Genomic DNA, 15409 nt, shown 5'->3' on the forward strand with positions numbered 1-15409 from the left:
TCTTGGTGTGCAGGTAGATTCCATAAATTAGTCTAAGCATTGCAAGTTTGTTGCCAGCAAAGGCACCAAATCTTCGGACTATTTACGCAGATCAATGTTTGGTTGCAACCGTGCAGCTAATTACCACATACAATGCTATCATCCGGCCAACACTAGAGTATACTGCAGTCATATATGGAATCCAATAATTTGGGGAATATCCAGCTAATAGAATCCCTGCGAAAGTGGGCAGCTTGATCTGTGGGAGCTGTAGTATCCATTTACCAGCTCTTGGACTATTTTCTCAAATGATTGTTGCTCCCAACTTCACCTTCCTTCTCTCCAGTCAAGGCAAAGTTTCCTTTCGGTCAATTTCCTCAATGGCATAATTATACCACCACCAACTCTCGGAGATATTCATATTTTGTCAACAGAACTTTTCTCTGTAACACTATACCATTACATATCCTTGAAGATAGTAATTTAAAGTCTTTCTGGCTTCAGTTATAATTACTTATGTGTTAATTAACTTCGTTTTCAGTCCTTTTTTGTTCTGTTTTGTATTTTGTTGTGTAGTTTGTAGTAGGTATATGTATGAATGTATGTTTCTGTAGGCAGGCACCTTGTACAGGCTTTGCCTTTCATGTATGCCTTAATTCCTGTTTGGTAAAAATAAAGGGGAGACCCACAGGATCCAGTAAGTATACTTTGGAAACTGTCTTGACTATAGTAGAGCTTGCAGGGGCTGATCTAGGATATCAGACATGGAGCAGTCAACGTGTTACTTATTTATTTAACGCTTTACATAATAATTATTTACTTTTGTGGTAACTATGTAATATAACGAAATACGCTATAAAAACAGGTAAGATAATGCAAGTTACTTTACTTACGAATGTAATGCATTAAAAAAGTAATGAAGTTACTGTAACTAGTCTAAGATTAAGTAATACTATTACTACAAGTAACAAAGTTACTAATCTCTTTTGTTATCCACTGAGTAACGTCTATAGCCACAATGAAATAACGAAACCTACTGAATGAAGCTTATTCACCATCTTCTTACTTATAGCCAAGATTTACACATTGTCCAATGATGCAATCTTGTCATGTGATAAGGTGGTAGTTGCACACGTGACAGCTTAAGGCTGTGGACACAAAGTAATATAATATGTAATAATATTATAGTTACTTTATTATATGGGTAATATGTAAATGACTGTAACTAAATAGTGCAGTTGCAAGTAAGGCCACTTATTGTTAATTTTATGTTTCAGATCCCCCTCCCGCATTGCTTTGCTGCACCGCCTAAATTTAGTCATTATTGTGATGTCATGTCTAATTTTCCATTATTTTTTGTACTTAAAAATTTTTGTAATGTTTTTGTGCGAGTTATTCAGTTAGCTAGTATGCATGGCTTCGAATATTGTAAATGTTATTGTGTTCTGCAAGTCGACAAACAGTACTTTGTTGCCTTGGCAAATTGCCAAAATTCATCCTCCTTCTTTCGTTCCTTTTTCACTGAAGTTATTTCCAAGAAAGTGGCGCCACGGCATGATGGAACAGTAGGAAGCATTGCAGAAGTTTTTATTGGTAAAAGAAAGGACCTGTTAGATTTGGTGGATCCTGATCTACAAATTACTGAGATTACTCCTACCTTTGGCCAATTTATCAAGTACTACATGCGCGATCGATCTGCTAGTGAATCTGGTGTGACAACAGTGACGACAACGGTGATTCAGTCGAATTTTCAGTACAGAAATGCGTTTCAAATCATGATGGCAGCACAAGCCGAACTCTGCAGTAAACAGTTACCAGATGTTAACCCAAATCCTCGAAATGGAAAAGAAAAACTTAGAAACGACGTTCTTTTATTCCTTGCAGCCAAAGGATGCAAGTGGAAAAACAGTTCAGAACTGGATTGTCTTACACTTGTGGTGCCATGTTAGCAGACCTTCACTTGACTGGTAAACTTTCAAATGTACATGTACGAGATTTAAGATGCTATGACCCTATGGAGAAATTGTACTACTCATCAGGATGTAATGATCAAGTCTGCTACTACTGTAGCTGTACCAACAACTTGCACACCGTAGGAAACTCATATCCCATCTGCACCTCTTGTAAGAAGTCGAAAGACCCTGTATTAAAGCGAACATAACTTTCATTAATATAGGTCTATGAAATCAGTGTACATTGTACAATTTTATGTTTTATGTGTGACACCATTATTGTCTTTTAAAGTTTGAAAATACATGGTATAAATAATGAATAATGAATAATGAACCTCCCTCCCGCCTTGCCATACAGCAAATTTCCTGATCTGAAACATAAAATTAACAATAAGTGGCCTAATGTGTAATGAGTTACTTTTATTAAATAAATACAGGCAAAAATTGTATGGCATGTGTACAGATGAAGTGTGTATTTAATTATTCCACTGCTTAGAAAGGACAGCCAAATAACTACAATAAGATAATCACTTACCAGTTGGTATTAAAATACATACACTGTACTAGAAGAATAGTGGAGTAGCTTGTCTACTTCTGATATTGCAATACAATGATGCACATGCACTGTCTCTTTGCCTGTATTTCAAATTTGTGCACCAATGATATTCTATGGGGATATAAGAGTTACATATGCTATTGATTATTATTATTATGCTTGCCACGCCTACCAGATAAACCACTTGGGGTAATGCTTTGAAAATCGCTGTACAGATGGAGTTATCATCTTAGAAAGGCTCTTCAATGGTGTAGAAGGATCAGACTTAAAGCCACGGAGTTATAACACGAAATCCAACTTGGTGTAGCAAGTGCGAGATCGAGATACTCTAATAGAGCAGTCATCCTAATAGAGCAGTCACCCTGAACAGAATTCAAGAGATCAGTTAGAAATAAGTAACCTGTATAGAGATCAGCTACAAACAAATCACCCTGTAGAGAGTTCAGCTACAAACAATTCACCCTGTTCAGACATCAGTTAGAAGAAGTTTTCTTGTAGAGAGTTCAGTTACAAACAAATTACCCTGTTGAAAGATCAGCTAGAAGATGTCACCTTGTAGATAGTTCAGTTACAAAGAAACCACCATGTAGAGAATTCAGCTACAAACTAGTGACCCTGTAGATACATCAGCTAGAAGAAGTTACCTTGTAGAGAGTTCAACTACAAAGAAACCATACTGTAAAGAGCTCAGCTGCAAACAAATCACCTATATATACAGAATTCAGCTACAAACAAATCACCCTGTAGAGAGATCAGCTACAAGAAATTACCTTGTAGATAGTTCAGCTACAAACAAATCACCCTGTAGAAAGATCAGTTAGAAGAAGTTACCTTGTAGATAGTTCAGCTACAAACAAATCATCCAGTAGAGAGATCAGCTAGAAGAAGTTACCTCGTAGATAGTTCAGCTACAAACAATTCACCCTGTACAGAGCTCAGTTAAAAGAAGTTTCCTTGTAGAAAGTTCAGCTACAAACAAATCACCCTGTACAGAGATAAGTAAGAAGAAGTTACCTTGTAGATCGTTCAGCTACAAACAATTCACCCTGTAAAGAGATCAGCTAGAAGAAGTTACCTTGTAGAGAGTTCAGCTACAAAGAAACCATCATGTAGAGAATTCAGCCGCAAACAAATCATGTATAGAGAGTTCAGCTACAAACAAATCTCCCTATAGAGAGATCAGCTAGAAGAAGTTTCCTTGTAGAGAGTTCTGCTACAAACAAATCACCCTGTAGAAAGATCAGCTAGAAGAAATCACCTTGTAGAGAGTTCAGCTTCAAAGAAACAATCATGTGACAGTTCAGCTACAAACAAATTGTTCTGTAGAGAGATCAGCTAGAAGAAGTTACCTTGTAGAGAGTTCAGCTACAAAGAAACCATCATGTAGATAGTTCAGCTACAAACAAATCACCCTGTAGAAAGATCAGCTATAGAAGAAATCACCTTGTAGAAAGTTCAGCTACAAAGAATCTATCATGTAGAGAGTTCAACTACAAACAAATCACCCTGTAGAAAGATCAGCTATAGAAGAAATCACCTTGTAGAGAGTTCAGCTACAAAGAAACCATCATGTAGAGAGTTCAGCTACAAACAAATCGGCCTGTAGAGAGATTAGCTAGAAGAAATTACCTTGTAGAGAGTTCAGCTACCAAGAAACCATCATGTAGAGAGTTCAGCTGCAAACAAATCACCTGCAGAGAGTTAAGCTACAAACAAATCTCCCTGTAGAGAGATCAGCTAGAAGAAGTCACCTTGCAGGGAGTTCAGTTACAAAGAAATAAACCATGTAGAGAGTTCAGCTGCAAACAAATCACCTGTAGAGAGTTCAGCTAGAAACAAGTCACCCTGTAGAGAGATCAGCTAGAAACAAGTCACCTTGTAGAGAATTCAGCTAAAAGAAGTCACATTGTAGAGAGTTCAGCTACAAAGAAACCACCATTTAGAGAGTTCAGCTGCAAACAAATCACCCAGTAGAAAGTTCAGCTATGAACAGATCACCCTGTTGAGAGTTCAGTTAGAAACAAGGAATCCTGTAGAGAGATCACCTAGAAGTATCGCCTTGTAGAGAGTTCAGCTATAAACAAATCACCTGTAGAGAGTTCAGCTACAAACAAATCACCCTGTAGAGAGATCAGCTAGAAGAAGTTACCTTGTAGGGATTTCAGCTACAAACAAATCACCCTGTAGAGAGATCAGCTAGAAGAAATTACCTTGTAGATAGTTCAGCTACAAACAAATCACCCTGTAGAAAGATCAGTTAGAAGAAGTTACCTTGGAGAAAGTTCAGCTACAAAGAAACCATTTTGTAAAGAGCTCAGCTGCAAACAAATCACCTGTACAGAATTCAACTACGAACAAATCACCCTGTAGAGAGATCAGCTATAAGAAGTTACCTTGTAGATAGTTCAGCTACAAACAAATCTCCCTGTAGAGAGATCAGCTAGAAGAAATTACCTTGTAGAGAGTTCAGCTACAAAGAAACCACCATGTAGAGAGTTCAGCTGCAAAGAAATCACCCTGTAGAAAATTCTGCCAGAAACAAATTGCCCTGTAGAAAGATCAATTAGAAGAAGTTACCTTTTAGAGAGTTCGGCTACGAAGAAACCATTCTGTAAAGAGCTCAGCTGCAAACAAATCACCTATACAAAATTCAGCTACAAACACATCACCCTGTAGAGAGATCAGCTAGAAGAAGTTACCTTGTAGATCGTTCAGCTACAAACAATTCACCCTGTAGAGAGAGCAATTAGAAGAAGTCACCTTGTAGAGTGTTCAGTTACAAAGAAACCACCATGGAGATTTCTGTAATCAATATATGTGACCGGATTTGCGAAAAGGGGTCTTCCACACACATCCAATTCCGTAAACGGTGGAGACCATAACTCAGTGTTCAAGTAACATATTAACCTGAAAATTTCACCATGTATTCAGCTATAGTGGTGCTCACCACTGCCCAAATATCAAGGCAATAGCTTTTTCCAATCTGAAGTTATCAATTGTCAAATTTGGCAAATTGGATGTGTGTGGAAGACCCCTTTTCGCAAATCGGTCACATATGTATTATACAGTATATTATATATAATTTGTACATTTACTGATAAAATATTTAAAGTAAGTCTACTTCATCTTTGCTTCTTCCTGTAGTAAAGAAAAAAACATAGGTTAAAAAAGTCCCAAAGCTGGCCATAGGCCGGCTTTGGGGTATACAAATACAAAAAGAAATGAAATCTAATCCAAAACAGCCAAGCTGTAAACAAAGTGTGCAACCCTCAGAAAGGCTATGGTGAAAAAAGATGTGAAATCCAAGGTGGCAGCCAAGAAATGGCTGTGATGGTAGGTTAATGGTAAAAATTTTAATAACGACAATTCAGGTGAATTTTTGTGCCGCTTCACAAAATTTACCTAAATTGTCATTATTAAAATTTTTACCATTAACCTACCATCACAGCCATTTCTTGGCCGCCACCTTGGATTTCACATCTTTTTTCACCATAGCCTTTCTGAGGGCCGCACACTTTTTTTACAGCTTGGCTGTTTTGGATTAGATATATATACAGTACAGTTATGTATGGCAAATACAGTACAGTTACATGGAGAATTTATTTAAGGAATGTTACATAAACAACACACTGTAAATCACCAAAACCAGCCAAACTAATCCTACGAGTTTGTTCTACGGCTGGGAATAGATTGTATAAACACTTACTGTCTTATCACAAAGCTTTTAAAACACAATTCCACTAAGACAGCACAATTGATCATGTGCGTGACATTGTAAATCGCTAAAACTAATCTTATTAGTTCGTTTCACGACTAGAAATAGATTAGTTAAATGCTTACTGATATCCTGATCACCGAAAATTACAGTGTTTGAGTACTAGAGAAAATCACTCCAAGCCAGACGGCCAGGAAGTACAATATAACAGTTAAAGCACCGCCTATGCTTGTGTATATGAAAATGTAATAGTTATATCACGGGCAAGAGTGCTTTGCCTGATATATATGTACGAGCTCCACAGGCACGAGCACGAGCGCCACAGGTCCAAGTGCTAGTACGTATATACAGGCAAAGCATGAGTGCCCATAGTATAACTAATATGCTCTACTTTAGTATGCAGATTCACCTAATTGGCCAAATCTTTAGTTGCTATACCCTTCTCGTATATAGGGAACCATGTAAGCTGTGATTGTGGGATTGAATTTTGCCAAACAAACTGTGATTGTGGGATTCAATTTTAATACGTCAAACAGTAGTTTGACTTTACTTTTGCTAAATAGTAATTTTAAGAGACTAGTGTTAAATATGTTACTTTAATTACTACATTTACAAATGTAAAAACAAACTACTGTTGATGTAATAAAATTGAATCCCACAATCACAGTTTATTTGGCAAAATTAAATCCCACAATCACAGCTTGTTTGATTCCCTATATAAGAGAAGAAAGATGACAGTGTAACATCAAAGAAATCTAATGATTTCTGGATATAGTGTGCACTCCTATTAGGTGTGCAATGTCTTGAGTTAACGAGATATACGCACTGCCTAAACGAGATATATGCACTGGTGCAGTGTGTATATCTCTTTAAGGCAGTGCGTATATCTTGTTAACATTTTGAGCCAGTGCAATATGTGATATATGTGCACTGGCTTTCCATTGATCTGAGGTGTGAGAGTGGTACATTACATAGTTATACAACAGGCACAAGTGCTCTGCCTGATATAAACGCACAAGGCTGAGGGCCATCAGGCCCGAAGGTAAGTGCGTTTATACAGGCAGAGCATGAGTGCACATTTTATAACTGTCATGTACTACTCACCTAATAGGTGGGGAGAGTCTCACTAGACAACTGTAACACTTATAAAGGCCAGGTTTCTAGCATCAATTGTGGGTAACCAAGCCAAATGTTGCGATGGCGTTCCCTCTACAGTACTGCAGCCACCTGAGATATTGAAAGCTAGTACGCTATGGGTTATATCACTAACCTTTGACTCTCATCATGTAGTGCTCAGCATGCCAGCGTGATCACTCAATCGCCATATAGACTTAGCGCCAGACTAATCGTCATAGTGATTCTCTCAAGTGAAAAAAAACAGCTAATAGATGGTTTAAGTAAACAAAACCTAACTACTAAATGATACTAGTCTATTTCTTACTATTCACACTGGCTAAACTCGAATCTGGTGGCATGACAAAAACTGGTTACCACAATTGAACATAAAGGTGAGAATATAATAGTTTTATTGAGTCATTGTCGAAGTGGACTACAGTTTAATCTGGGCTAAGATGGCACCAGACTAGTAAGGTGTATAAGTACATTTGTATGTACATAGAATAGAGTTGTGGCCACCACGATGGTTTTTCCGATTGTCATTGGCTGCTTGGTAAACATTATACGTAGTGGTGACATTATGGCCCACAATCGACTTTTACATGTCAGTCTATTAAAGAATTCGAGTGATCTGTGAGGTGTCTTTCCACCTATTAGGCGAGGTGTCGTAGCAGTCTTGGCCGCCGGCAATTGTGCATTGCTGTACAAAACCACAGCCAGTGCAATATCTCTATATTGCAATGTGGTCAGTGCATTATAACATATAATGCACTGGTTGTGGTCTGCAAAACTGCAACCAGTGCATTATAAGTTATAATGCACTTGCTACATCTGCAAGAGTGCCATATACAAATTATGGCACTGGCGGGGCCTTTGAACTGCCTACATAGAGTGGTACATATATATATATCTTTGTAATAGTTATACAATGGGCAAGAGTGCTTTGCCTGATATATACGCACAAGCCCGAGGGCTGCAGGCCTGAGGGCGAGTGCGTATATACAGGCAAAGCACTAACTAATATGTTCTACTTTAGCATGTAGATTCACCTAATTGGCAAAATCTTTAGTTGCTATACCCTTCTCTTATATAGGGAACCAAGTAAGCTGTGATTGTGGGACTGAAGTTTTCCAAACAAACTGTGATTGTGGGATTCAATTTTATTACATCAAACAGTGGTTTGATTTTATTATTGCTAATATAGCAATTTTTAAGAGACTAGTGTTAATTATGTTACTTTAATTGCTACATTTACAAAAGTAAAAAAACAAACTACTGTTAATGTATTAAAATTGAATCCCACAATCACAGGTTTTTTGGCAGAATTCAATCCCACAATCACAGCTTGCTTGATTCCCTATATAAGAGAAGAGGATAGCAGTATAACATCAAAGAAATCTGATGATTTCTGGATATAGTGTGTACACCTATTAGGTATGCAATGTCTCAAGTTAACAAGATATACGCACTGATGGCAGTGCGTACATCTCATTAAGGTGACGGCTACCTCACAATTTCCGGTTTAAAGGATATTTTTAAAATTCTGTTGTGAACACATTTGTAGAGCTACGCGAAAGCAAACACCGTTACATCGTAGACCAGCTCTTCTTCTACCTACATGATGATTTGTACGACCACTAGATGCTGAACTATAATGCTATTGAGCCGATTGTAAGAGCATGCAAAAATATTTTTGGTGTCAGTTTACGCAAAGCCTGTTGCACATTATGGCAAAGTAAAATGTGTAATTTATTCTTTAACAGCATAAGCAGGGCGCAATCAACACAACTTCAGCCTATGCCAGGCTGAAACACAGCTATGGGATTTTGTAACCCTTTTGGCCACTGCGAAGGGACCTAAAACCTGCTGTAACATCGACAGGCAGTACAAAAATCTTTTTTTTCAACATGCGGCCCTGCTACAATAACCAATCGCTTATTTTACGCTAATACAGTGGTCTCCCTCACTAGTATACAAGAAAAAAACTGACGCAGAAAGTTGTACTAACACTTTAGCATACCATACAAAACCACGAATGGCGTATGCCGCCTAAGTTTCGCGCGAACTACTCGAATCCCCATAAACAAAGCTTCTACACTACTCTACTTACTTTAGTGAATGTCTTCTTTAATAATACTCGCACAATAGTAACAAGTTTCTTCTTGTTACAAGGCAGTGGGCCTGAGTATGCACAGCTGCCATTTTAATTATTATGTAAACACTAATCACATGACGCAATAAATGAATTTTTGTGGCAGGACGTATGGCTTCGTTTGCAATTGCTTCAAAACCACGACTTCCAGGTAACCGCCACCTTAATGCAGTGTGTAACAAGATATACACACTGCCTTAACGAGATATACGCACTGGTAGCACTGGTAGCAGTACATATATCTCGTTAACATTTTGAGTCAGTGCGATATGTGATATATATGCACTGGCTTTTCTTTGATCTGAGGTGTGAAGTGGTACATATATATATATGTAATAGTTATACCATGGGCATGAGTGCTTTGCCTGATATATATGCACAAGCCTGAGGGCCGCAGGCCCGAGGGTGAGTGCGTATATACAGGAAAAGCACAAGTGCCCATGGTATAACTAATACAAGTACACGAAACAATTTGGAATTTTCAACTAGAGTAGGGACCATAGCACATCGATAAAAGTACTGAAACAAGTTGGAGTAGTCCATGATATTAAATCACAGTAAAACAATAAGAAGTGTTATATCCCTACTGTGCTCAAGATAACGGAAATGCACAGTAGGGATATAACACTTCTTATTCTTTTACTGTGATTTAATATCATGGACTACTCCAACTTGTTTCAGTACTTTTATCGATGTGCTATGGTCCCTACTCTAGTTGAAAATTCCAAATTGTTTCATGTACTTGTTTGTTAACTTTTTTTGTAAATAATTTTATTATGTCTGGTGAACCCACGCATACCGCATCTGAAATGGCACCACACACCCCAGCTATATCAATTATCATCTGAAAAGTGAAGTATCCATTACGATTCGCTGTCGGCTATGTTCAACCCGTTACACAGCAATACGAATCAAGAATTGCTTGAAAAATGCCTTTGCAATCAAAATAGCCACTATGAAAAATACAGACGATTTCCGTTTCGAAGGGAAGCCATCACATGCTCACCCAAATCGACACCTTTCCCTGTCAGCAAAGATGAATGGGACACAAAGGAGGACACTGGTAAGTCCATGAAGAATGCATTGTACATACTGCGGTATGCCAAAAGGCACCTGTCGGGCCGAAGCGACGTCGAACAGTGAAAAAATCAAGCCCGTAGCCTTACCTGTTATCGAGTTACGCTTGTCTGAAGGCATCAGTCAGTTACTTACTTACTCAGTCAGTAGAAAATTCTGTCGAATAAAAATTTTTAAAATTCCGTAGCAACTTGTTGAAGGCGTTTCGGGTCGATCCGAAAGCTTGTTTGGGCTTCGTTTTACCTCACCAATACTGCCTCATCGTTGTCAGGGAAAATTGAGGCAGGTTTTTGGGTGATTTTATTTCATGGGCCATGCCTACTGCTTTGTGGTCCCTACTATACAGTTACTATCATACTGTATGATGTTCTACTTTAGCATGTAGACCCACCTAATTGGCAAAATTTTTAGTTGCTATACTCTTCTCTTATATAGGAAACTAAGTAAGCTGTGATTGTGGGATTGAATTTTTCCAAACAAACTGTGATTGTGGGATTCAATTTTAATACATCAAACAGTAGTTTGATTTTATTATTGCTAATATAACAATTTTAGGAGACTAGTGTTAATTATGTTACTTTAATTGCTACATTTACAAAAGTAAAAAACAAACTACTGTAGATGTATTAAAATTGAATCCCACAATCACAGGTTGTTTGGAGAATTCAATCCCACAATCACAGCTTGCTTTATTCCCTATATAAGTGAAGAGGATAACAGTATAACATCAAAGAAATCTGATGATTTCTGGATATAGTGCGCATACCTATTAGGTATGCAGGTATGCAATGTCTCAAGTGAACGAGATATACGCACTGGTGGCAGTGCGTATATCTCATTAAGGCAGTGTGTAACGAGATATATGCACTGCCTTAATGAGATCGTATATCTTGTTAACATTTTGAGTCAGTGCAATATGTGATATATATGCACTGGCTTTCCTTTGATTTGAGATGTGAAAGTGGTACACACACACATATATATATGCCCTTGTGTACAGTATCTGCCTAATATTTACATAACTATACTGTACAAGCAAGCATAGTGCAGTTATGTGTATAATTGGCCATACAGTATGTATACTGTTACACAATATATGTGTTGGTGCTTTGTTTCCTCCCATGCAAAATAGAATATATCGGCCACATTATAAAAATTAATTATCAAGTTCTCATCCACCAATATTTAAGCAATGATGATGTTATGTAGAGTAATTTTATGTCAAAAATAGTAGAGGTCATTTTATAGCTTCAGTATCAGGAGCAGGTCTAGGAATTCCCAAGTTGTGGGGGGAGGGGTGTTAGGCTACAGGCAACTATAGTGGTAGCTTTAAAATGTGGCAGTAGTACAATATGCAGCATGAGGAGCACACTTAATCTAGGGATCTGGGGGCATCTCCTCACAGGAAAATTAGCTTTCTGAAATCGCATTAGTAATAATTTGACTGTGCCTAATTGAATAAGCACTGTGAGTCACTTTACTAGCAGTGGTAACTAGCATTCATACAAAGGACACAGCATAAATGCTGCAGTATGGTTTGAGTGAAAGTTTAAAGAATATTAAATGATGGATGTTCTATTAGAGTAGTTGACTGTTCCATTAGAGTATTTAGTCTTTTAACAGCTTATTAGCAGTTTTACCACTGAAATACAAGATGATACCCTCTCTAGAAGAGAAAAGCTTTTTTATTTTCACTCTTTCCATCTTTCCTTGTCCATGTATGCTTTAGTTGCAACTACATCTGTTCTGTAGCTTCTACCATCTTTCTAACAACCTTCCCACTACTCTTGGAACAGTAGAGATCATGTGATTCACTGATATCTGACAGTCGAAGATGTGGCAAATGTTCTTTGTCATGTTCTAAAGGTAGTAAAGTTTTGGAGGGGAGTGCTTCAGCCCCATGCACCCCCCAGTAGTGGATCTAGGATTTTTAAAAGAGGGGTTCCTGAAAGTTGGTATAGCTGAAAAATAAGGTATTTAAGAAGATTTTAGAAAGCTACTTTTAGTCAACATTTACCATTGCCTTAAACTGTAGATACTACAGCTAACTGTAGGGGAAAGCTGTGACTAAGCTGTAGCTATGATTGCTCTATTAGAGTAGTTAGCTAGGTGACTGCTCTATTAGAGTATCTCGATCATTTTTAATGTAGTGGGAGATGAAAAATGAAGTGTTGTAGGGTTTAATAGTTATAAATCATGTTATAGTAGTTAAGTGTAATTTCATACATTCCACTGAAGTGCAGTGGTATATATGGTTGTTTGCTATGGCAAATTATCAATACAACATTAATAAAGCCAATTAGACTGCCATGAAATACCTAACCTAATTTCAAGGACTTAGACTTAGTAACTTATAGCTGAAAAGGTGTAACAAAAAAGGGGCCAAAGTAAGGAAAAAATCCCTCCAACCCCAGGATTCGAACTGCAGGTCACCCAATGTCTAGTCAGGGCCACACTCAGTCTCCTCCAGGAGGGATGGATTTTCTTCCTTAAACCTAAAGTATTTATTGTTATTAGTACTTTACATTGACCAGTACTGAAGGTCTGACAGCAACATGTGCTGCAACCCTAACTTAATTTCAAGGAGGTTAGGTAATCCTAAGGCTGCAGCACATGTTGCTGTCAGACCTTCAATGCTGGTCACTGTAAAGCACTAATAACAATAAATACTTTAGGTTTAAGGAAGAAAATCCATCTATCCTGGAGGAGACTGAGTGTGGCCCCAACTAGTGACCTGCAGTTCAAATCCTGGGGTAGGAGGGATTTTTTCCTTACTTTGGCCCCTTTTCTGTTACATCTTTTCAGCTGTAAGTCACTAAGTCTAAGTCCTTGAAATTAGGTTAGGTAATCCTAAGGCTGTAGCACATGTTGCTGCCAGACCTTCAGTGCTGGTCACTGTAAAGCACTAATAACAATAACAATAAGCTAAATTTAAAAGGGGGTTTCTGTCAAAACCACAGAAACCCATCTAGATCTGCCACTGCCCCCCTTATATTCATCCTTGAGTATACAATTCCAAATCCACACATTGTAGTCATATAATCAGTTTGTGTTCAATATTTAATTTTAAATTTTTCTCATATCATATTTTATAGGTACTTCACATGACAAAATGAAGAATGTTCTTGCAGATGTTTATCTTGAACCGGTGCAAGAAAACAAAAGGCTCACAGTATTTATTAGTGGAACTCTCAGTAAGATTTGTGAAAGTTAATTGATAGTGCATTATGTAGCTATGTGTTGTAATGTGTGTGTACTCATTTAAAACAGCTTGGCTGTATGAAAAGCGCACATATGCATCCACAAAAGAATGGTAACTGAATTACTTAGGTATGTAGCAGCACTACTATATACACAAGTCAATGATAAAGGACTTATGTTCATTTGAGCATACATGATATAAATATTTTGCAATAAAATTCAGAGAGTACATGTAGTGGTCCTAAAAATACTGTGCAACAAAGTTTACTGAAATTTATTTTGTTATTTCTGTGTATTTCTAATTGTTGTATCCAGCACTCAAGCTGTGTAAAGCTGTGTAAAGCTGTGGCCTTCAAAAAAGTCAGGATTTGGAATCAAAGGACAGCCAAGAAGATCATCTAGGGACAAGGTTGATGTTGTCAAGAATATAGCAATAACATCATTGCAGCCATTCTGGACTGTCATCTTTGATTTCACTACTTTTTGATCATTGCATTTTGAAGGCCACACTTTTTTCACAACTGGCATTGATTGGTCATTAAAACATAATAATGTATATCTGGTCATGTGTTCACAATTATTAAATGTATGTTATAGCTGAGCAAGTTGATAAAGGAGAAGGGAGATTGAAGCTTTTCTTTGGCACTATTGAGATGTCAGATAAAACCTATGACTTGTGTACTTTAAGGCCAAATTGGAACGTATCATGTCCTCTCCATCCAGGTAATACATACACTGAAGGCTATGTACATATAGGTACATAGTAGAGTTACATGAGTAATTTCAAAATGAATTTCTGAATTATTTCAAGAAATATTTTTGTATTTATATGTATTTATAATTGGATTCTTCAAATAGTGTATGAGAGTCCCAAAATGTTAGCTACCTCTCAGTCCATATATTTCATATTTCGTATGTATAACACTGTGAAAAAAGAGGGATATAAGATGGTATTCCCAGTGGCTTATTGAATACAAAAAAGCTTGGTATAACCTGTATTATACTAACAATCCCACATAAGACTTTAGTTAATGTGTTAAACATACTGAAACCATATATGTGATGGTATAGTGTGGGCATTATATCAGATATAAGCTACTTCAAGTATTGTGGTAATTAAACTGAAACCATACATGCAATAGTATAGTATGCATTATACTAAAGTATATATAAGATGAGTATAATACAGGATTTATATTAAGGCGTATTTGTATTCAATAAGCCACTGGAAATACCATATTATATCCCACCTTTTTCACAGTGTAAGTAGTATAGCTAAATAGTAATTACAGTATCAAGACACACGGTAGTGTGTCGTGCGGCCCAAGAAGCCGGCGCGCAAAAACCGTGAGTATATTGACAGGAAGAACGAAAACGCAATTTTCGCACCTCCGTAGCTCTGTGCTGCCTTGATGAAACAAGACGATTTTTGCTGTGGACACGCCCTCCAACTTCAGTACTCCACATTCCAAATTTGAGCGAAATCGATTTAGGCGTTCCAGAGATATGCGACTTCAAAAATTGGCTTAGTTTCTTGGTTTTTTTCTTCATATTTTCTTCCTCTTTTCGCACACTTACAAAACTAGCTGCTATAAACGCGAAAGCCTTATCCGATTTCCTTGAACTTTAGCACACAGAAGGGGGGGTATAAAGGCGCATCT

The 15409-nt window shown here is 37.4% G+C and overlaps 1 long non-coding RNA gene across 1 annotated transcript in view; it reads left to right on the forward strand.

Annotated features, from left to right (window-relative positions):
* LOC136263288 (uncharacterized) overlaps positions 1-14467 on the forward strand; it is a 27751-nt gene extending 13284 nt beyond the window's left edge. The window contains exons 2-3 of the long non-coding RNA XR_010704541.1: positions 13643-13741; positions 14346-14467. This is a non-coding gene — a long non-coding RNA (uncharacterized lncRNA). The remainder of the gene's footprint in view (positions 1-13642; positions 13742-14345) is intronic.
* Positions 14468-15409: the final 942 nt, after the last annotated feature.

Source organism: Dysidea avara, chromosome 8, assembly GCF_963678975.1.
Source record: "Dysidea avara chromosome 8, odDysAvar1.4, whole genome shotgun sequence".
NCBI classification, from domain to species: Eukaryota; Metazoa; Porifera; class Demospongiae; order Dictyoceratida; family Dysideidae; genus Dysidea; species Dysidea avara.